Source organism: Grampus griseus, assembly GCF_964374135.1.
Source record: "Grampus griseus genome assembly, chromosome: 11".
NCBI classification, from domain to species: Eukaryota; Metazoa; Chordata; class Mammalia; order Artiodactyla; family Delphinidae; genus Grampus; species Grampus griseus.
Genome location: NC_139005.1, coordinates 90,205,798 through 90,229,056, shown reverse-complemented (window position 1 = coordinate 90,229,056; position 23,259 = coordinate 90,205,798).

Genomic DNA, 23,259 nt, shown 5'->3' with positions numbered 1-23,259 from the left:
GCTCCAGACGCACAGGCTCAGTGGCCATGGCTCACGGGCCCAGCCACTCCGCGGCATGTGGGATCTTCCCGGACCGGGGCACGAACCTGTGTCCCCTGCATTGGCAGGCGGACGCTCAACCACTGCGCCACCAGGGAAGCCCAAGCTCTAGGTTTTATCACCTGTTTTCAAATGGCGATTCATTTACTTTTTTGACTCTTGATTTCAGTAGAGACAATAATTCATGTTTCACAGATTTCGTAGTGTCAATTTATTCATTCATTTCGTTCATTTACTCATTCAAGGAATGTTTCCTGAGCACTTAGCCTTTGTCATGTGCTAGCGGTGGGTGTGTGGAGCTCAAGACTGTGTTCAAAACCAAAGACATATATCCATTTTTATAACTGTATCACTTAGCTGTACACCTGAAACTAACACAACATTGTAAATCAACGATACTCCAATAATAATAATAAAAAAAGACAAGAAAACTCAAAGGAAACAAAAAAGTTGAGGTAATGATATGACATAGCTCAATGAATTCATAAATATAAAATGTTTAATTTCATCTGGTATATAGTGAGAACGACATAAGCATTAGCTATTATCATTATTAATAAACTGATAGCAAAAACCATATTATTATATAAAATTATCCTGAAAAATACTTGACAAAATTCAGCATTTCTGATAAATTCCATGTAGGCAAAATAGGAATAATAGGTACACCCTAAATGTTATAAAATATTTATCAGAAACATCAGACATATGGGATCATATTAAATGCTGAAATACTAAACACTTTTCCTTCGGAAATCTGTATCAAGACAGGATATTCATTATTATTTAACATTCCTGGAGGTTCCCACTAATGCAATGTGAGTAAAACCAAAAAAAAAAAATGCAGAATAATTACCAGGAGAAAATAAAATATACTAATTTTTTCAGTTGATAGAAAGTTACAAAATTTACTTAGAATATGTGACAGACTCTTCAAAAGCAAGTTTTATAAAGTTGAAGGATACAAAATAAATATATAGAACTCAATAGCTTTTTCAATTTATACTAGTGAAAACCAGCTAGAAAATAAAGTATAAAGATTCCAGTCACGCTTGCATTAAAAACTATAAAATACATAGGAATAAGTTTTGTAAAAATGACATAATAATACAAAAAGAACAAAGACATAGTGGGAGTGAAAGTGTTTCACAAACTCTAAGTTGCTAACTAAATGCAAACTGCACTGTTATTACCCCTTCTGGAATATTTGTATCTTAAATGACAATGGCTGGCAGACAGCCAAGCATAACTCGAAAGATGAATTCCTAATGGTGGAATTTTAGGCATTCTGGGGTGGGTGGGTGTGGGTGTGTGTGTGTGTGTGTGTGTGTGTGTGTGTGTGTGTGTGTGTACTTGTGGTAGGGAGTGGTTGACAGTAAATGGGGGAGGAAGTTGGAAGGAGGGAGCATTTTTTACTTAGGGGAAATATCCATTAAATCTCCCCATGGAAGGACAATATGGCAGGCCTGCTCTAGAGGTGGGGGCAGAGAAGAAGAGCTCCACCTTCTCTGCGGAGCCCCAAGGATAAGCTTGTACCATTGTTTGCTACTCAATCATTAGGAGAATCAAAGTTTCCAGTCTCTGATGAACTTTCCTTGTTTCTAAATACTGTCTTTGCTGACTCTGTCTGAACTTCAAAGCTGATAATGAATAGATTTTAACTTCCCTCAAAGGGAAAGAGGTTGCCCCTTTATTGAAAACATCCATTCTCCTCAGAAGCCACACCATCACTGATCACACTTCTTAAGACTGGAGGACTGGAGGGCTCGGTGAAAACCTGGGCTGGATTTTAGTCCATTCTAGGAAAGACCTTTTTCCTTTTCCGAAGATCTCGTGGAGAGCTCCTGTCTCGGCTGTCACACCTTCCATAAGAACCTGGTGTCTGAGTTTTAAGTCTTTCAAATGCCAGTGCATTCACGTATGCTAATATCTGTTTCTGGCTATGCATTAGGTCCTGGGATCTCATACTTACTGTGTTTAGCCCCATTCTGAGCCCTGCACAGAGTAGCTGAGTGCTTGGGACAGATACTACGTGCTTTAGGAATTGTCTCCATCCTGGGTCCTGCCTGGGTCTCATTGTTGCTCCTGCAACATCCGACTCTCTTTACTAAGTCTGTGACTTGGACGATGCTTCATCCCCATCATCCTCAACCTGAGAAGCCCCCTCCACTATCACCTCCTCTTTGAGCTTTCTATAATAATGGCTGCCATGACACCTGGCACTGTGCTTGGTGCCTAGCAAACATTATCTCCACTCTTCATAACAACTCCAAGATGAGGCTTAGAGGTCAAATTGTTTGCCCGAGGTTACACACTTGTCAAGTGGCAGGGCTGGAATTTAAAGAGCTACTCAGTCCCTGTCTATGAGACCCTTGTGACTCTTCTTAGATTCTTGGAGTTACTCCAGTATTTTTACATAAGCATCTATGAATGAAGGACAGTGAGAGGTAAAGCCTCAATAAATTGCGGGTGTTATTATGAGGGTGGCACATACTGGGTTTCCTGAGCACCTGTAACCCAACTCTGGTGTGTGTGAGTCCCTAGAGACGGAAAGAATCTCTTGTCATTCAAAACTGTTCATTCATTCCTTTATCAAATATTTGTAAAATGCCTCCATATACCAGTACTATCTCAGGCACCAGGAATATAAAAGCCAGGGAGACCTCTGCTCTCCAGGTGTGTAATGGCTCACTGGGCTCATTGGGATAGATAGAATTAATTAATCAATCAGTCAATCTTTTGTCAGGCAGAGATAAATACAGAGAAAAACAAAGGCAGTAAGAGGGTAGGGAGTCTTCTGGAGAGGTTGGGGAGATGAATTTTTAGTTCATGCAGAGTGGTCAGTGAGACGGTGACATTTGGACAGAGACCTGAAGGCAATGAAGGCATGAATTTCAGGCAGAGAGAGCAGCAAGTGCAAATGTCCTGAGGCAGAATCCTTGGTTGGTCTATTTGAGAAACATCAAGAAGGCCAGTGCATGACAGATGAATGGATAAAGAAGATGTAGTACATATATACAATGGAATATTACTCAGCCATTAAAAAGAATGAAACAATGCCATCTGCAGCAACATGGATGGACCTGGAGATTATCATACTAAGTAAGTCAGACAGAGAAAGAAAAATATCATATGATATAGCTTATATGAGGAATAAAAAAAATGATACAAAGGAACTTATTTACAAAACAGAAACAGACTCACAGAAAACAAACTTATGGTTACCAAAGGGGAAAGGGGTGGGGGAGGGATAAATTAGGAGCTTAGGATTAACATACACACACGACTATATACAAAATAGATAACCAACAAGGACTTACTATATAGCATAGGAAACTCTGCTCAATATTCTGTAATAATCTAAATGGAAAAAGAATTTGAAAAAGAATAGATATAGGTATATGTATAACTGAACCACTTTGCTGTGCACCTGAAACTAACACAACATTGTAAATCAACTATAGTTCAAAATAAAAATTAAAAAAAAAAGAAGGCCAGGGCTTCCCTGGTGGCGCAGTGGTTGAGAGTCCGCCTGCCGATGCAGGGGACACGGGTTTGTGCCCCGGTCCTGGAAGATCCCACATGCCGTGGAGCGGCTGGGCCTGTGAGCCATGGCCGCTGAGCCTGTGCATCCAGAGCCTGTGCTCTGCAACGGGAGAGGCCACAGCAGTGAGAGGCCCGCGTACGGCAAAAAAAAAAAAAAAGAAGGCCAGTGCAGCTTGATTGAAGAGAGTGAGGGGGAGAGTAGGCTGGGCTGGTCAGGCATTATAATAAGTTTCCTTTACTTTGCATGAGGGTGGAAGCCCCTGAGGGTTTTGAGAAGAGGTGTGACATGATCCAGCTTATATTTTGACAGATCATTCTGGGTGCTATTTCTAAAACACTCTGAAAAAGGGAAAGACAGAGGCAGGGTGAGCAGTTAGGAAGCTTCAGTAATCATCCAGGAGAGGAAGATGGTGGCTTGGACCGGGCTTGTTGCAGTGGAGGTGGAGAGCCACGCTCAGGCTCTGGATAGATTTTGAAGATTGAATTGACAGGACATACTGATGGGTTCTGAGGGAAAGAGATGAGTCCAGGATGAGTCATGTTTGCTATTTCCTGGGAATATAAGTTCCTTCTATTAGGATGTAAATTCCACGTGGGCAGAGATCTTCATCTGTTTTATCCAATCACAAGTGCCCAGAACAGTACCTGATACATAGAAGATGCTCAATAATTTTTTCTTTTTTATTGACAAAAGTATAGTTGATTCACAATATTGTGTTAGTTTCAGGTGTACAGCAAAGTGATTTGGATATATATATATTTATATATGTATGTATATACATACATATATTTTCTTTTTTTGATCAATAATTCTTTCTTTAAATAAATATGAGAGAAACTGTCTTAGGAGTGGACTTAGTAGTATGTGATATGCCATTTATAAGCACATCCTCCCAGTCCACAGCTTGTCTTTTCATTCTCTTAAGAGTGTCTTTTGAAAAGCAATGTGCTTCAGTATCCTCTAATAATCTATATGGGAAAAGAATCTGGAAAAGAATGGATATATGTGTATGTATAACTGAATCATTTTGCTGTGTACCAGAAATTAACACAATATTGTAAATCAACTCTACTCCAATATGAAATAAAATTGAATTAAAAAAAGAAAAGCAATGTGTTAATTTTGATAAGGTCCAGTTCTTCATTTGAGAAACATATCACGCTTTGGGCATCATAGCTAAGACATCTTTGCCTATTCAAGGTCGCAAAGATTTTTTCGTATATTTTCTTCTAGAGTTTTTATATCTTTATGTTTCCCATTTAGGCCTGTGATCATAATCTTTTTAATAACGTGTGAGGTATGGATTGAAGTTCTCTTTTTGCATATGGATGTTCAGTCGTTCCAGAACAATTTGTTGATCTGAGTTGGTTTTGGGGAGTAAGTCGAATGTCAGCAGCTGGACAAGTACAGGGAGGGCAGGCAGAGGAGCCAGCAGAATCATGGTGGTGAGAAGAAAGAGAGGATGCATTCATGGGACTGTATGGGTTTTGTCTTTGGCTGGGACACAACATGTGAAAGGAGAGTGGTGGGATTTAAGGAGGCAAAGTCCAGACCATGGAAAGTTTAGCACATCCTTGCATTTTCCTGGACCGTTAGAGGTGGAAGGGTTCTTGGAGATTACCAGTTTCCTCCCCATGTTACACATGGACAGATGAAAGTCCAAGAAAGTGACATGACTTAATTTTAGAGTTTGATTACTGCTCTGCCTTTACGTGTTTTACTAACCAGAATGACCTTAGATAAAAGGAAAAGATTAAACAGCAACCACGAGAACAACAACAGTGAAGCCAGGGTCTTAAAGAGAAAGTGAATCATATGCTAGTTTTGTCCAAGACTGATCCCTACCGAGAGGATACTGATTAGTAGATCAATGCCATCTTGGAGAGAGGACTCTAATGGCACGCTGCCCTGTCTGACCTGATAATTTTATTAGTGCCTGCGATGAAGTTAGGGGAGACACTGTCATCAAATGTGCGCAAGACTGGAAGCTGGGAGTGGGGAAGATGTATTGAGTGAGAAAGTCAGGATCCCAGAAGATGCGACAGCTTAGAATTCTAGACCAAATTTAATGAGAAGACATTAAAAAAGGCAAATGGTAGTTTTATGCTTGGATTCACAAATCAGCTGAACAAAGGGTTGGGGATTCAAGGCTTCACAAGTCACAGTGAGAACCTTATCAGGGGATGGGTGTCTAAATGGATAAAAACCCTTTTGAGGAAAAAGATAATCTTGAGCTGCATCGGGAGAAGGTGAGGGTCCTGATCTGCTATTCAGCTTAGATCAGACAATACCTGAAAAGCCTTCAGTGTGGGGCACCACAATTTAAGATAGATGTGGCTACCAAGTATGGACTCTGGAACTAGACGGTGGAGGCTCAAGTTCTGGCTCTGCCTCCTATTGTCTGTGTGACTTTGAGCAAGTTGCTTAACCTCTCTGTACATCAGTTGCCTCATCTATAATAACAATGTCATGGCTTGTTGTGAAGTGCAAATGAGTTATGCATAAAGTGCTTAGTCGGTGCTATGTTGGGATTAGCTATAATTGTTATTTTGTTGTCATTTACTGAACACTTAATCACAGTGGATTCCATGCTACATGTTCTTTATACATCATCTCATGAAATCTACATAATAATCTTACAAGGTAGGTAGTTTATGCATATTCTATAGATGAGGATGTTGAAGTTCAAAGGGTTAAGCATAAAGCCAACTCACAGATACCCTTGATATGATACTCCTAGAACTGAACTCCAGGTGGCCTGACTCACAAGCTGATACTTTCTACTATTACATGGCACTGTCCCTTGAAGCTGATTTCAAGGAGAATGACTAAGATGGTGAAGGGCTCAGAGCTATGTCCTGAGGTTTGACTGGAGGAGTGGGGATGGGGGTTGATGACTAACTCTGAAGAACAGATGCCACATGTAGGAGGAATCAAACTTTTCTGGGGTAGAAGTAGTCTTTATCTACAGGAGATAAATTTTGGATCCTCAAACAATCACTAGAGATGGAATAGGTGGCTTCATGAAGTAATGAGTTCCCATTACTGGAGGCATTCAAAAAGAGCTAGGTAGAATTCAAGCAACCAGAGAGGTGGTTGGAGTAGATGTCTTTTAAAGCTTCTTATAATGCTGTGATTGTCTATTGCCATGTATCTTTGTTCCCGAAGTAATTTTAATATTTATGTCTTCCCAATTCTAAAGGGCATTGTGAGGGTTAAGAAAAAAGTGTTCACCAAGCATGCCAAGATCCAGAGAGGAAATGCACTATTTTAAGATAAACTATTATTATAACACTATATGTAATTGCCAAGTGGATAATGGAACCAAGAATTTGCTAAACACATGCACATAACAAACTGTGGTAATTTCTTAGAACCAAATGTGTTTAATTGCATGTGCCTAAGTATTGTAGTTGATAATTGCTATTACGTCCTATTCCTTAGCCCTAGTAAATTCTCATCAATTATTGGAAGGTTTCAAAAACGAAACGTAACCAAAACAAAAGCAATTTTGCTATGCATTTGGAACCTCCTGCCCCTCCTGCCCCCAGAATGTCCTAAAAATATAAATGCTGAAATTCCTAGTGATGAGGTTTTTAATTTAATTACGAGATCTGGAAAGGGGATCAAGTTGTGGTCTCATGGGGCTTGGTGATGCTCGTTTTTGGTGTTCAGGTTTGGGAGAGTGGACCACGGCCCTGGTCCATTTCCAGTTTGCTTCTCTAGCCAATGACATTGGCATATTTTTGTCCAGTTGGGCCAATGAGGCTTAATTGCCTGCTAATTTTGTACTGCATTGAATTAATTTCAAGACCAAATTAATTAAAACAGATGAAGCTTCCTTCATCAATTATTCATGAACTTGTTGGAGCAGGAGGGAGCACATCAATTGCATTAAGGATATTACATTGTTTAAATGAACTTCTTTTTGGTGCCCATTAATGGGACTTTGGGGATCCCAACATGGCTTATCCGATCTGTGACTTTGTTCTGGTTTGCTCTGGTAAATAACACATATATGTAGAAATAGCTATTTTGAAAGGCGTGGAGGGCAGAGGACAGAATCACACACCAAAGGAAATATCTCCATTGCAAATCAAACTCTCCAGCTGTCCGGTTTCTATGTGTAGTAGGAAAATTACTAAACAGTGTGTAGAGATAGTGGCAGAGGAGGGGAGCAAGAAATGGATGAGGTTAGTGAGAGGGAGAAGGTTTGGTTTATTCAATTCACCAGTTTAATGTTTCTTACAAGCATAATTCTTGAATGGCATTCAATAAATGCTGACAGGTAAGAACTTGATTAAGGCGGTATCCTAATGACGGGTGTGGTCCATTGTGGCTACCAGGATCTTGCTTCTAAGAGGTAGGCTCCACCTTGTTGAGATAGTTACTTACAAATTCACCCAGAGGTGGTCTTCTTGAAGTCAGATTTTAATGAAAACAAAATAAAAGAGTGTATTAAGAATGATTGAATGCATACTCTGTAATGAGGGCACTATGGGGTGGGCTGCGGAGTTAATTATCTGTAGGCTTCTATGCCACAGACTCTAAATGCAGTCCTGTTGGACTCTGTTACTCTTCACCGAGGATGTAGCAGAGATACTTTGCAGGGGACCTGTGGTTGACAAGGGGTGGGGGAGGGGTGGATTGGGAGTATGGGATTAGCAGATGTAAACTATTATATATAGAATGGATAAACAAGGTCCTACTATATAGCACAGGGAACTATATTCAATATCCTGTGATAAACCCTAATGGAAAAGAATACAAGGAAGAATGTATATATATTGAATATATACGTATAACTGAATCACTTTGCTGTACAGCAGAAATTAACAAAACATTGTGAATTAACTATACTACAATTAAAAAAATAGATGCGTTCCAGGGAATGTCTCTGTCCTAGGAGACAATAACACGGCCCAGCTGCTAAGCTTGGAGAGTGAAGATCCCTTCTAGCTAACTGTGGAAGTACCAGTCAATCTTGGGCTGGTTCTGAGAAGACCTTTTTTGAGCATTTGGTATCTGTCAGGCACTGGACCAGGTACAAAGTTGAGCATGACATTGTTCCTCCCCTTGAAGATTGCAGTCTCACCCAAGAACCTTTCTGAGAGTTGGTGGGGGGAGAGGAGGCAGGGAGAGCGGCTGAGCACTGACGCAGGAAGGATGCTGCATCCGTTACTGGTGGAAGCTATAGATGGGTGACAGCACAGGTTCTGCCGAAGAGTCCCAGTTTTAGACATCCTGTTCCTTTGTCAGGCATAACTACTGACTTATGCTTTAGAAAAGACCCCTACAGTAAGAGGAATGGGAACCAGCATTTGCTGAGTATCTACTATGTGCCAAACATCATACTCATCACTTTACACATCTAATCTCATTTCATCCTCATGCCTGCCATGGGAGGAGCTAGTTCTATTTTTCCGGCATCCTGCGTCGCAGATGAGCAAATGAGGTTCAGTGAGGGTAAGTAACATGGCTAAGATCACTCGTGTACCTTGTCCATGTTGGTCTGGAATTCTGAAGTTAGACGCAGCAGGAAGGAATAGATGATGTAGAGGTAAAATGGGGCAAGAAAATGGGAAGGAGAGGAGGGAAGATGGAGAGGAGCGTCAGTGTGTGTCTTTGGTGGAGGTGGGAAAATGGTGCTCTAGATTTTGAAACGGGAGTGATATTTCTGTCCTATTACAGGGGAGTAGAGAGCCTTCAGGAAAGGAAGTGACTAATTGGCAAAGGCGTGGGAAGTTAGGAAGGAGAGAGAGAAGGGAGAGAGATGAGACACTGGAACGATTTGGAAGGTGTACATCCCACACCCACTGGTTGGACAGATTTAGTTGCTAAGCGGATTCCTGGGAGGGGGGAGGGGAGAGAAGAAGGGCAGAAACAGGGGCACAGGAGGAGAGACAAGGAGGCAAGGAAGATGGAACCCTGAGTAAGCATGGGGTCAGGATCCCAAGATGTTATAAGGGCTTGGCTGCTGTCTGCCCTTGGGCTTTAGGAAGATTTTAACAATAGTTTGAGGAAAGGTTTCCATAGTGCTCTCTGCGTGTTTAGAAAAATTGTCCTTTGCTCTTGACATCTGGATGCATTCCTATAATAACCATAATAGCTAACACTTGTGGAGCACTTACTGTCTGCCAGGCACACTCTCATTTAATTTTTTCAAAACCTTGTGGGATAACTATTATTATTTTTGTTGTTATTATTATCCCCCTTTTATAGAATTTGAAGCCAAGGCCCAGTGATAACACAGAGAGCAACTCTAGGCTCTTGCTGTAACCACTGGGCATTACTATCTTCCTTCTGGTACCTATTTATTCTCCTTATTCTGATTGGCCCATGAACCTGCCAAACCAACAAGTTATAGTGATTGAAAAACCCCCAAAGGAGTATCTTCCTTCCTCCATCCCTCCATCTCTCCCTCCCTTCCTTCCTCCCTCCCTCCCCACTCCTCCCCTCTCCCTTCCTTCCTTCCTCCTTCCCTTCCCTTTCCTTTCCTTTCTCCCTCCCTTCTTTCCTTCTTTCCTTTCTTTCTTCTTTCTCTTTCCTGTCTCTTTCCCTCCCCCCTCTTTCCACCCTCTCTCCCTCCCTTCCTTCCTTCTTTCCTTTCTTTTCTTTTCCTTTCCTTCCCTTTCCTTTCTTCTCTCTCTCCCTTCTTTCTTTCTTTCCTTTATTTCTTCCTTCCTTTATTTCTTCCTTCCTTTATTTCTTTCTTCCTTCCTTCCTTCCTTCCTTCCTTCCTTCCTTCCTTCCTTTCTTTCTTTCTTTCTTTCTTTCTTTCTTTCTTTCTTTCTTTCTTTCTTTCTTTCTTTCTTTCTTTCTTTCTTTCTTTCTTTCTTTCTTTCCTCTCTCCCTCCTTCCCCTTCTCTCTCTTTCCACTCTCTCTCTCTTTCTTTCTTTCATCAGGAAATATTCATTACAGTCCTTCTGTGTGCCAGGTAGAGCGTTAGGCTTGGAAAGTACAGTGATCAGCAAAAGATTCATGGTTGCTGCCCTCAAATAGCTTACAACTTAATGGAAGAGGCAGACATTAAGCAAATGATCATGGACAAAAACACATGTAGCTCATTCTGCTACATAGAATGAGCAGATGTACTGGGGAGACTCATTCAGGCAGGGATTCAGGGAAGATGTCCCTGAGATGGTGACACTGAACTGAGGGCTGAAGGTTGAATGGGAATTTTCTAGGTCATGGGGAGTTGAGGGAAGATGGGGAGGGCGTGATGATGACTCCAGGTAGACAGGACAGCAAGGATGGTGACTTGAGTCAGGAAGAAGCGGCACACGTGGTGAAGACTACAGAAGGGTTCCTGTAGCCTCAGGGTGGACTGTGGATATAAGAATGGTGAGAAATGTAGTGATGGGGAGAAGGGCCAGCTCACCTGGCCTCTGGTGCCAAGACATTTGCCTTTATTCTCAGCATGGAAGGCCAGTGGAGGGCTGTAAACAGAGGCAAGATGGAGATGTTCTGCCTCCTTGTGGGAAGTGAAAAGGGAAGGGAGCAAAGGGGCTGGGGGTGACGGTGAGGAGGGACTGTTGAGCCCAGGTTCCAGATGGTGGCATCTTGAATTAGAGTGGTGGTGGTGGTACGAAGGGAAGGGGATGATCCAACAGATGTGGGTTCTGTAGATGCCTGGTGGTAACCTTAGGCCATCCTGTAATTCAGGATCCATAAGAGAGGGTTGTGCAGAATGTTATACATACAGCCGTAGTGCTCCCTATTGGATGGAATGTTAACTCAGACCCATTAGCTTTAAAGTACATACTTGAAAGTATTTTAGTCACACAGAAGTGCACGTTGTTTGGCATTAGAAGGAATTTCAAGAAAATGGATCATTTCCAGAGAGGGATAAAGGAAAAGCACTTGAAGTACTTCAGTATTTTCCTTTGGTCCTCTGATTACCTCCATTTGCTTTGGAAAATGAAGGGGACATCAGAGAACAGAAACAGTCGAATGACACGAAAGACCTTGCTTCCATTGTAATCTGCCAGTAAGTGGCAGAAGTCACTAGGTGGCCTTGGCATGTCACAGCCCATCTCTTGCTCTCTGCAGGTCCTACTGTGGTGTGATGGAGGCTGATTAGGTGACCCCCCATAAACCTCACGTCTTCAACAGTCAGAGGTATCCTAACATACCCATAATCTCTACCAACATATGTTACGTGCCCCAGAGTCACGGATAGCCTCACCCTTGAGTCTGGGCTTGGAGGAGACACTGAATCAATAACGCATGGATAACATCTCTATTTTAAGAGGCTGGCTTTCTAAGGTCAAGAGGAAACTATTCACCCCAAAGAAAAAGCATCATGCACCACGTATCATGTTTAATCCAATTCTGTGCACTATGGTGCAAAATGGAACAAAACAAAACAAAAATGACACACCACACAGAAAAACACACCCTGAGAAGTAAGTGTAAGCAGCAGAGAAGAATGAATAGCTTCTGCTAAGAATGACTTAGAGTTTAAAAAGAACATCAACCTCTCTGAGTTTTGATTTCTCCAACTATAAAATTGGGATGAGAATTTTTACCTCACAGGTTGCTGCTCAGATTACATGAGATAATGGGAAGAAAGGGCTTAATTCAGAGCCTGGCCTGTGGTATGACCCAGGGAAGTCATCCTTTGCATGATTCTTTGTGGAGCACGTGAATTTGGAACCATCTAGACCTTGAGCCTATGAACAGAGGTGGACCTTGTTCTCACGGAGCTTCCATGTTAAGTGGGGAGAGAAAGATTGAACAATACACCAGGACACTTGAGAGAATAGAATCATGCTAGGAAGAGAATAAAGCAAAGGGCTGAGGCTCTTTTAAATTGGGTGGTCGTCTCTGAGGATTAAATATTTAAGTTGAAACTCTAGGGACAAGAACTGATGTATCACATGGGTGTGAAGGGTAGACATTCCAGACAGTCAGAAAAGCCAAGCCTCAGGCCCTGTGGCTGGGCAAGGTGGGCCTCTTAAAGGGGCAGAGGGAAGTTGGCAAGGCTGAGTGAGGGAGCAGGCGGGAGGGATGGAGAGAAGAGGACAGAGTGCCCCTTGCAGGCCAAGGCAGGAGAGCTGGGTCTTATTCTGAGAGCAGTGGGAACCATCAAGGATGTTAGGTAAGGGTGTGACCCAATCTCATTTGTATTTTATTTATTTATTTATTTACATCTTTATTGGAGTATAATTGCTTTACAATGGTGTGTTAGTTTCTGCTGTATAACAAAGTGAATCCGCTGCACATATACATATATCCCCATACCTCCTCCCTCTTGCGTCTCCCTCCCACCCTCCCTATCCCACCCGTTTAGGTGGTCAAAAAACACCGAGCTGATCTCCCTGTGCTATGTGGCTGCTTCCCACTAGCTATCTGTTTTACATATGGTAGTGTATATATGTCCGTGCCACTCTCTCACTTCGTCCCAGCTCACCCTTCCCCCTCCTGTGTCCTCAAGTCCATTCTCTACATCTGCATCTTTATTCCTGTCCTGCTCATTTGTATTTTAGAAAGTTCACTCTGGCTTCTGTCCGGGACCTAGATTGGAGTTGCAGTGAAGGGAGAATGGGGAGACCAGTGGAGAGGCTGTGGTCAGTTGTTTGCACAAATAGGTGTGATTGGTCCCCTCTCAGTCTCCACTCTTCTTATGGGTGACTTTTCAGCTCTTTCCATCGAGATGTGGAGTCTGTATCGCCACTGCTCACATCTTGTTGGCCTTGTGACTTGCTTTGTTTATGGAATGGGGTGGAAGTCACAGTATGCTCCAGCTTAGGCCTCAGGAAACCAGGCATGCCTTCTTGGAACCTGAGCCAATGGTCGTGTGAATGAGGCCAGGTTGACCTGCTGGAGGATGGACAGCCATGTGGAGCAGAGAGGAGCTATCCCAGCTGAGGCCATCCTAGACCAGCTGGCCCCCAGCCAAATCTACCAGCTTACTGCAGATGCATCGGTGAGCCCCGAAGAGAACCCCCCCCAGCTGAGCCCAGCTCAAATATTGCTGACCCACAGGTCTGTCAGATAGAGTATTGATTTTAAGCCACTAAGTTTTGGGTGGTTTGTTACACAGCAAAAGCTAACTGATACAGAGGCTACTGAGGTTGTCCAGGCCAAAAATTATGGTGACTTGGACCTGGATAGTAGTGACTCTGGGGAGGTATAACATGATATGGAATGTTTTGGAGTTAGAATTGACAAGTATTGATGATTGATTGACTCTGAGAGTGAGGGAGAGAGAGGAAGAAGGACAGTACTAATGAAAAGAGCAGTAACCAATGATGATAATATGGTCTTTGGGTTAAGAGCTAGAGATGTCATTCCTCAATGGTTTTCTAATTTGCTGATTTTCCATAGGCACAAATCAAGACAGAATAGTTCAACTTCAAACATATCCACTAAGCACCTACCATGTGCTAGGGTCTGAGGATAATAATAACAGTAACAATAATAATGGTCAATATTTGTATAACATATTCCATGCACTAGGCACTGTAATAAGAAATTTACATTGAAGTCATGTAGTACTCTTAGCAAGCTTGTGAGGTGGGCCCCATCATTGCTCCCATTTTATTGATGGGGAAACAGAGGACTGGAGAGGTTAAGTAACTTGCTCAGTATCGCACAGCTGGTAAGTAATGAAGCCTGAATACCACCAACTCAACTAGTCTGACTTCAGAGTCAGACCATTAACCACCATGCTCTGGTGAACAATGGATAAGCTGAGATCATCAACCCAAGAATGTTACCGTCTGTCCAGGGATGGATGTATAAAGGAAGTGATTCGATCCACAGGTCTTTAGAACAGGGGTGAGCAAACTTTTCCCACAAAGAGCTAGACTTTAGGCTTTGCCAGACATATGGTCTCTGTGGCAACCACTCGACTCACTGTTATAGCCTGAAGGCAGCTAGACAATGTCGAAACGAATGGGTGAGGCTGCATTCCAGCAAAGCTTTATATATAGAAACAGATGGCAGGCTGGATTTGGCAACAGATCACACTTTAGCGCAAAGAAAAGAGACCCAACCCAGACTAAGGGGAAGGGGTGAGGTCAGAGAAGGTGCCCCCTGAGTTTTGGCTCAAAAGGCAAGTGAGGAGTGGGAAGGGAGGCCACCAGGAGGCAGGTGCAGCACACAGCAGAGCGGGTAGGGCAGTAGGGCTGGAGCCTTGAGGGTCAAGTGGAATGCCTGCCTGGGACTTGAGTCTGTAGGAGGGGGTGGGGCCCAGTTCTCAGACCACCTGGCAAACTTGGAGAGGAGCTGGGGGTGCTTGCCCTGCACCAGGAGAATGCTGTCCTCTGGTTTGCATTCCTGAGAGGTTCCATCAGTAATATGGACTGTGAATGGGCATGGGGCCAGAGGGGAGACAGAAGACCGGGACCACCTGCAGGGATGGAAGGAACCAGGTGTGTGGGCCAGTGAAGGATTTGAGGATTTGATGGGGGGGAAGGATGTGAGGAAGAGGTGTGACCTCACATAATACAAGAGAAAATGTCACCAAACCAAACTGGGGTCCGCTTGCCCGGGGGGAGTAAAGCCAATCTACTGACACCTGGTTGTGGTGAAGAAAAGTGCAGTGTTTATTGTAAAGGTGCCAGACAAGAGTGCAGGGTAGCTAGTGCTCAGAAAGCCTGAACTCCCCGAAGGGCTTCAGCAGAGCATTTTTAAAGGCCAGGTGAGGGAGGGGAATTCCAGGGTATGTGATCAGCTTGTGCACAATTCTCTGATTGGTTGATGGTGATGTCACAGGGGTTAACATTATCAACTCTTAGGCTCCAGTAGGCCTGGGGGCTACATGCTCCTGGTCATCAAGTAGTTAATTTCTTCCCTTTGGTGGGCGTTTTAGCATCTGAAAACAATTCTGGAAGTGTGCATCAAGATACTGTCATCTAGGTCCTTCAGAGAGGAGCTACAGCAGCGGAGGATATGGGGGAGCGGTCTGTCCCAGGAAGGCCCCGTAGGGTCCTGCTCAGATACAAAAGGAGGCAACAGGGGAAATAGAGAGGAAGATAATGCAAGTCAGAACCCGGCCCTCTCCCTCTCCCTCTCCGCCGCTCTCTCTGAGTGCACAGTCGGTGCTGCTGGGCAAAAGCATTTGCAGGAAGAGAAAGGTCCAATTATAAAGGGGTCCTGATGCACCTGCAATAACGTTTGGTTTTACTTCTTCTGTGGGTGGAAAAGCAAATACCTGGGCCCTCCTGGGGCCTGAAGAAGCAAGAGAGGAAAACTCTCCGTGGGCAATGAGAGCTGGAGGAACACGCAAGGGCCCCTGCACAGGCCTGCTTTGTTCTGAGTGAGGAAGCCGGAGGGGCCTCTCACATCTGCTGCCCAAGTGCATCATTATCACCAATGTTTTAATTTGCCTGCGTGGGAAGTAACATTGTCAGCAGCCATGTCTCAGCTGTGAAGGACAACAGTGGCTATATATATCTACATGTCAAAGTAAGGCCAACAGACTCATAAAAAGTAACCAGGCATCCTGGTTTTAACAGCCCCTGCAGAGCTCTTTGTGGGGAAGGACCTCAGTGGCTGCGGACTGTGTCTGGCAGGAGAGCGCACACCTACCCCCAGACACCCACCATCATTTTTTAATCACTTGCGTTATTTGATACCCTGCCGATTGCCTCCTATTTGCCAGAAACACCATACAACTTGGGCCAGGAAAAGAAAAGATTTTATTGATTTCTTTTTCCCTCAAAGGTCCTAGATCTGGTGAAAGGCTTATGCGTGCAGAAGAAAAAGCAACAACTCCTTTTCTCCTTGGTCTGGCATTTGTTTTTGGACACTTGATTTCAGTCTGTGAGTTCTGGGATGGACAAACCCCATAGCAGAAATGAACGTGTGGTGCTTACGGGGTTTGGCTTCTGATCCACTGGGCGTTGAAGGAAGAGATACCAGCTGCCTTCCAATTTACAGATGAGCCTCTTTTGCACTAGATACTGAGGCTGCAGAGGTTTGGGGTAGCAGGTCACTTGGCATTTCTTTAGCTCATCAGGAATCTGTTGGCTCTGGGTGGAAAAGAAAAGATTGAGCATTGTAGCAGCATTTAAATTACCCAAAGCACTAATGTTATACTTCTAGAAGGTCCCAGAGCTCCAGTGATAAAATTCAGAAAGGAAAAGCTCTTATTCTGCTGAGTTCCACAACCTTCTTGTAATAGGCAAGGAGTGGGTAAGGAGCACAGGTCTCTCTGGGCCTGGTAGCATCCCCTCTGGAACTAAGTGCTGGCCCAGGAGGGAATCAGGAAGTCCTCTGAGCTGGCCAGGGCAGGCTCTGGCCTCCACCTTGGCATGCAGCCTTCGCAGCTCCCCTGAGGATCTCAGGAGCTCTAAGGAGGTGGCTGGAGTGAGCGAGCATTGAGCCCACCAATGTTTTTTAGAGATTTATTGGGTACTGGTTGATTTTACTCTTTTATTTGTTCAGTCTTGTAGACTCATCTTGGGGGCAGCTATTAATCCCGTTGTAGAGGTGAAGAACTGAGGCTCAGAGAAGGCAAATGGCTTGCTCAATAATGCTGAAGAGAAGAGAAACTCTTTTATAGGTTGTTTATGGAGAAGGAGGAATGTGGTCTGTATTTTGAACCCATCTTTGACTAAATCCTGCCCTCAGACAAGACTGACACTTGGAACTAGTTCCTGCACCAGGTGCCCGAGGGAGGTTCAGAACAGTCATTACCAACTGTGGAGTCCTAGCCACGTGCTTGTCCCTCTATAATACTACGCACATTAGCCCATTTAACGAGGGAGGTATTACAATACCCATTTTACAGCTGAGGAGACCAAGCTCACAAATGTTAGATACATTGTTCAGCAGTTCTTGGTAAGGGTCAGAGCTAAAGTACAAATCTGTGGCTGTTTGACCCCAAAGCCAAATATTTTCCAGAGCTGTATTATATGGTAAGGGGTTCTTCTTTCAATGTGGGGAGAGATGAAGATCCAGTGCTGTATCCTGAGGGTTACACGTGGAGGCAGGTGAATTATTACTAGTATCAGTAGCAGTAGTACTGTTATTAATAGTTTCATCATTCATTCAAGAATATTTATTGAGTGCCTACTACATGTAAGCACTGTTGTAGGCCCTGGAGGTTGGGTAGAGGAAGAATAGACAAAAATCCCTGCCTTCACTGAATTTTTATTCTAGTTGGAGCAGACAATAAATAAACAATAAAAAGAAGCAAAATATGTGGTATACGAGAGGTTAATAAGCTATAGAGGAAAATAAACCAGGAGAAAAGATTTGTTAGAGGTGAGGTTGCAGGCTTAGATATGATGGCCAGAAAAAGCATCACTGAGAAGATGAACCTTGAACAGGGACCTGATGCAAGTGAGTCCTGTGGGAATCTGGGGGAACAGCATTTCAGGCAGAGGGAACAGCACGTGTAAAAAACATATAACCACAATAATACTGCTTAGCTACCCTGGGCCAGATCAGTGGTTCTCAAAATATGGCCAGATCAGTAGCATAGGCAACACTCGGGAACTTCTGAGAAATGCAAATTCTCAAGACCCATCCCAGACCTTCTCCGAGGGTGAAGCTCGTAAAGTGTATGTCTCTCTCTCTGTATATGCATTATATATATTTTTTTATTACAGTGTAATTTACATACTGCAAAATTCAACCCTTTAGTGTGTGTGCATATATGTTATGTATATAAATATTATGGTTTTTAATAATATAATTTACATACTGCAAAATTCAACACTTTTAGTATACATTCCTGTATTAAATAAACTTACACCATCATATAACCATCACTATGATTAAGATAGAGACCAGTTCTGTCTCTCCATAAAATGTACCCCACCTCTTCTTCCCAGGCCTTGGTGACCACCCTGATCTGTTTTCTGTGCCTCTGATTTTGCTTCACAATTTGTGTTTTCGCAAGCGTGCCAGGTGATTCAGATTTACTCTTAAGTTGAAGAACTATGGTATTATTCTAAATCCTCAAGTGAATTTACAAGGCATTTATGATACCCATTTTACACGTAAGGATTTCTCCTAGCGCTCTCTCAGGAATTCCAAATTGCCCTTATTCAGGGCAGTGTCACGTCCTACTTAAAGGCTTGCGTGAGGGTTGGTGCAATGGGATTCATCTTCTATCCCCAATACATACTAACACATTTTTCTAAATACAGAAAAGTGTATGGTCTCAAAAGAATGCTGGTAAATAAATACTTCCCCCTTCATTATGGTTAAAACGTAACCTGTGGATTATATAAATGCAAAAGCCTTTATCACCAAGCCTTTATCTTAAAAAACTAAATAACACATACATTTGAAGAATAAAAGTTTGTTCCCCTATATCTGGTCCTCCCTGACTTCCCATTGACTTCTCTCAGAATAATCACTGAGAGGCTGGCATGTCGATTTTTAGACATATATATGTACATACACAAACAGATAAGACTATATAGATTATTTTGTTTTTTTTTTAAAGAAAAGCTAATAGGTGCTATATTTACTAAGTAATTTTATATTTGATATTGTTCGCCCTAGAACTTACATTTCTAGCAATTTAATAATTTAGAAAAATCGAAATAAATTTGAAATGCAAGTCATTTAGTGTATTGGATTAAATATATCAGACATAGTTTTCAAGGCATTGTTGAGTTGAAAAGAATATAAAGGACATTTCTGGAGTCAAAAAGAAGAGGAAACTGAAAACTACAGTGAGGAGCAGTCTTCTTTTTCGTTTTTGGTTTCCATTGCTAAGAGGATTGGGTTTAACAGCCATGTAGAGATAGAATATGTGCCTTTGGCTCCCTGAGAGGGTTGATTGGAAATGAGAGCCACTAAAGCCAGGACTCTCAAATAGCTACATCCTCAGTGAAAGTGTGTATTAAACTTTGCCCACCAGCCTAAGGAGATAAGAGGGGAAACTGTCTGGCTTCTACTCTCAGTGTGGAAAGTCTTTCTTAAGAAGTTGTGAGGTGGGAGGGGGAAGCTGGGGCGAAGTGAGAGTAGCATCGACATACATAACACTACCGAATGTAAAACAGTTGGCTGGTGGGAAGCAGCAGCATAGCACAGGGAGATCGGCAAGGTGCTTTGCGATGACCTAGAGGGGTGGACGAGGGAGGATGGGAGGGAGGCTCAAGAGGGAGGGGATATGGGGACATGTGTGTGCATATGGCTGATTCGCTTTGTTGTGCAACAGAAACTAACACAGTATTGTGACGTAATTATACTCCAATAAAGATCTATTAAAAAAGAAAAGCTAAACATAGAATTACCATATGGTCCAGCAATTCCACTCCTAGGTATATATCTAAAGAAATTGAAAGCAAGCATTCAAACAGATACTTGTGTGCTGATGTGTATAGCAGCATTATTCATAATAGCCAAAACGTGGGAACAACCCAAATGTTTGTCCATGGACAAATAAAATGTGGTATATACATTGGAATATTATCCAACCATAAAAAGGAATGAAGTACTGATACCTGTTACAACATGGATGAACATTATGCTTAAGTGAAATAAACCAGATACAAAAGGAAAAAAAAAAAAAAAGAAGTTGTAATCATAGACCTATTCTCATGTAGGGGTAGGATTAACATTTGCACTACCTTTGTGCTCTTGGAATGGCCAAACTGAGTTTGAGTGATAATTTGGCCATACATGAGGAAAGTATTTTGGTAAGGAAAGCCCTCTAGCCAGATAGCATAGGATTACCACAGATAAAGACCCAATGAAGATGAGTTCACAATAAAAAGTTATATATCACAAAGCAACACTACACTAAGAGCAAGTCAGCAGACACAACAAACAGCACAATTAGGACATCTCACACTTTTTATAATTAATCTCTTGGATGGCAATTATAAAAGAAATAATTTTAAAATGATCAAAGCTATAAAAGAGTTAGAAAACAGCTCTTAGTAGATTTGAAAAAGAAAATAACAGAACTTCTAAACATGAAAAAAAATATGATAGATTAAAAAAAAAACAATGGTTGAATGAATCAGCAGATTAAGACCCAGTTAAAGAGAGGATTGGTGAACTGGAGCTAGTTCTGAGGAAATTATCCAGAATGTAGTTATTACAAAGAAAAAAGATAAAATATGTTAAATAGAAATTAAGAAGCATAAAGCTAGAGTGAGAAGGGTCAGTGGGTATCTAACAGGAAAGAATAGAGATAATAAAAGAGAAGCAACATTTGATGAATTAATGGTTGAGACTTTGCCAGAATTTATAAAAGACATGAATTCTCAGTTCAAAAAGCACAAATGTTGAGCATGAAAATAAAAAAAATGATATTATGCTAAGGCATACGATCACTGCAGAATAATAAAGAGAAAGAGGCTTTTAAAGATATTTGTCTTTTGCTTTTATGCTTGAATGGCAATTTGGTAACGTAAATATTATTCTTGGGCCATATTTTCTTTTTCTCAAGAGTTTGCAGATATTGTTCTCTTTCTTCACGTATTGAATGTTCTGTGGAAAAGTCGTAAGTCAGCCTGTTTTTTCATTCCTTTGACTTGCCATTTCTCCTACCACTGACTGGGTTCAGGAATTGACAACTGGAGCATCCTTCATAAACTTTCCTGTCATCCTTTGATGATCATTGGTTAGAGCCATTAATGGTATGCAGTTTTAAAATTTATTCTTAAAATTATCATACAGTTAAATTGATCTTTTTTGGGGATACATTTCTATGGCTTTTCATACATGTATAGACTTGTGTAATCATCCCCACAATCAGAATATAGAACAGATATACCATCCCCAAGCCTCCCATCTGCTATCCCTTTATAGTCACACCTTTGCCCATCTCTGTAGTAAAATTTGTCAACCACAGATCCATTCTCTATAAGTATAGTTTGGCTTTTCAAGAATGTCATATATATGAAATCATAGTTTGTAATCTTTTGAGACTGACTTCTGTTATTCAGCATAATACTTTTGGGATTCATCTAAATTGTATGTATTAGTAGGTCTTTCCTTTTCATTCCTGAATAGGGTTCTATTGCATGAATGATCTACATTGTGTTTATTCATTTACTCATTGAATGACATTTGCATTGTTTCTAGTTTGGGGCTATTATGAAGAGAAGCTATAAATATTTGTGTATAGTTTTTGTTTGAGCATACATTTTTATTTCTTCAGGGTATATACTGAGGAGTGGGATTACTGGGCCATATATTAATATATCTTTAAGTTTATAAGAAACTTCCAAACAATTTTTCAGAATGGTTGTACCATTTTGCATTTTCATCAGTAATGTGTGAAATGTCTAGTTTCTCTGCATCATCACCAGTACTTGGTATTGTTGGTAATTTTTTTTTTTAGCTGTTATAATAGATGTGTGGTAGTATCACATTGTGGTTTTTGCACTTTCCTTGTGACTAACAACATCTTAATGAAGTGTCTGCTTTAGTCTTTTGCTCACTTTTAAATTGGGTTGTTTGTTTTCTTATTGTAGAGCTTTGAGAGTTCTTTATGTGTTCTGCGTGCAAATTTGTTGGATATGTGATTTGAAAATATTTTACCCCAGCCTATAGCTGTCTTTTCAATCTTTTAGCAGTGTCTTTTGCAAGGTAAATGTTTTAAACTTTGATGAAGTTCAATTTACCTTTTTTTTCTCTAAAGGATCATGATTTTGGTGTCATATTTAAGAACACTTTGCCTAACTCAGCTCACAAAGATTTTTTTCTACTTTTTCTTTTCCTAAAATTTTTAGTTTTGTCTTTAAGTCTGTGATCCAGTCTGAGTTAATTTTTACATATGGTATAAGGTATGGATCTGAGTTCCTTTTCACATATGGATTTTCAGTTAGAGTATCATTGAATTGCTTTGGTATGTTTGTTGAAAATCTATTTGCTATATTTATGGAGTTCTAGTTCTCAACCATATTCTATTCCATTGATCTATGTGTCTGTTCCTCCACAATACCATGCTGTCTTAATTACCATAGCTTTATAAGAAGTCATAAAATTGAGTGGTGTAATTCCTCAACCTTGTTCTTCTTTTTATAAATTGTTTTAACCATTCTTGTTCAACTGTCTTTTCCTGTGAATTTTTGAATCAGCTTATCTATCTATAAAAATTCCTGGTGGCATTTCGATTGGATTTTTGCTATGTCTGTAGATCAATTTCAAGAGGACTGACCTCTTCACTATGTTGAGTCTTCTGGTCCATGAACACAATATGTCTCTCCATTTATTTAGGCTTTCTTTGATTTCTTCCATCAGCCTATTTTAGTTTTCATACAGATCCTATATGTACTTTGTTAGCTATATAATTATATGCATTTTAGTTTTACTAGGTAGGGCCCCCAAAGAGTGTATTAATTTATCCACGTACTGGTGGTCGAGAGTATCCATTTCCCAACATTCTTACCAACAGTTGATATTGTCAATTTTTAAAATCATTTTTCTTATTATATATGTTTATTTTGAAGTGATTTATTTTGTAGTTAGACAAAGTCATCTTCCTCCAACTCTCTTTAGACCTATCCTGTTGAATTTAGAATGTGTGTCCTGAACACAGGGCATTGCAGATTTAATGTATGTACCACATTGCACAGATAACTCTTACTTCTTGCCACCTCAAAAGAAAGGCTGCTGTGAGACTCCCTTAACATCTCTTCAACTTTCTAAAGAATGAACCTGACCAGTTTCCAGAAGAGCGTTTTGGATCTGAGATTCCCTGAGCCAGTTCAGAGTAAATGAGGTGTGGGTTGGTTGCTGGAGG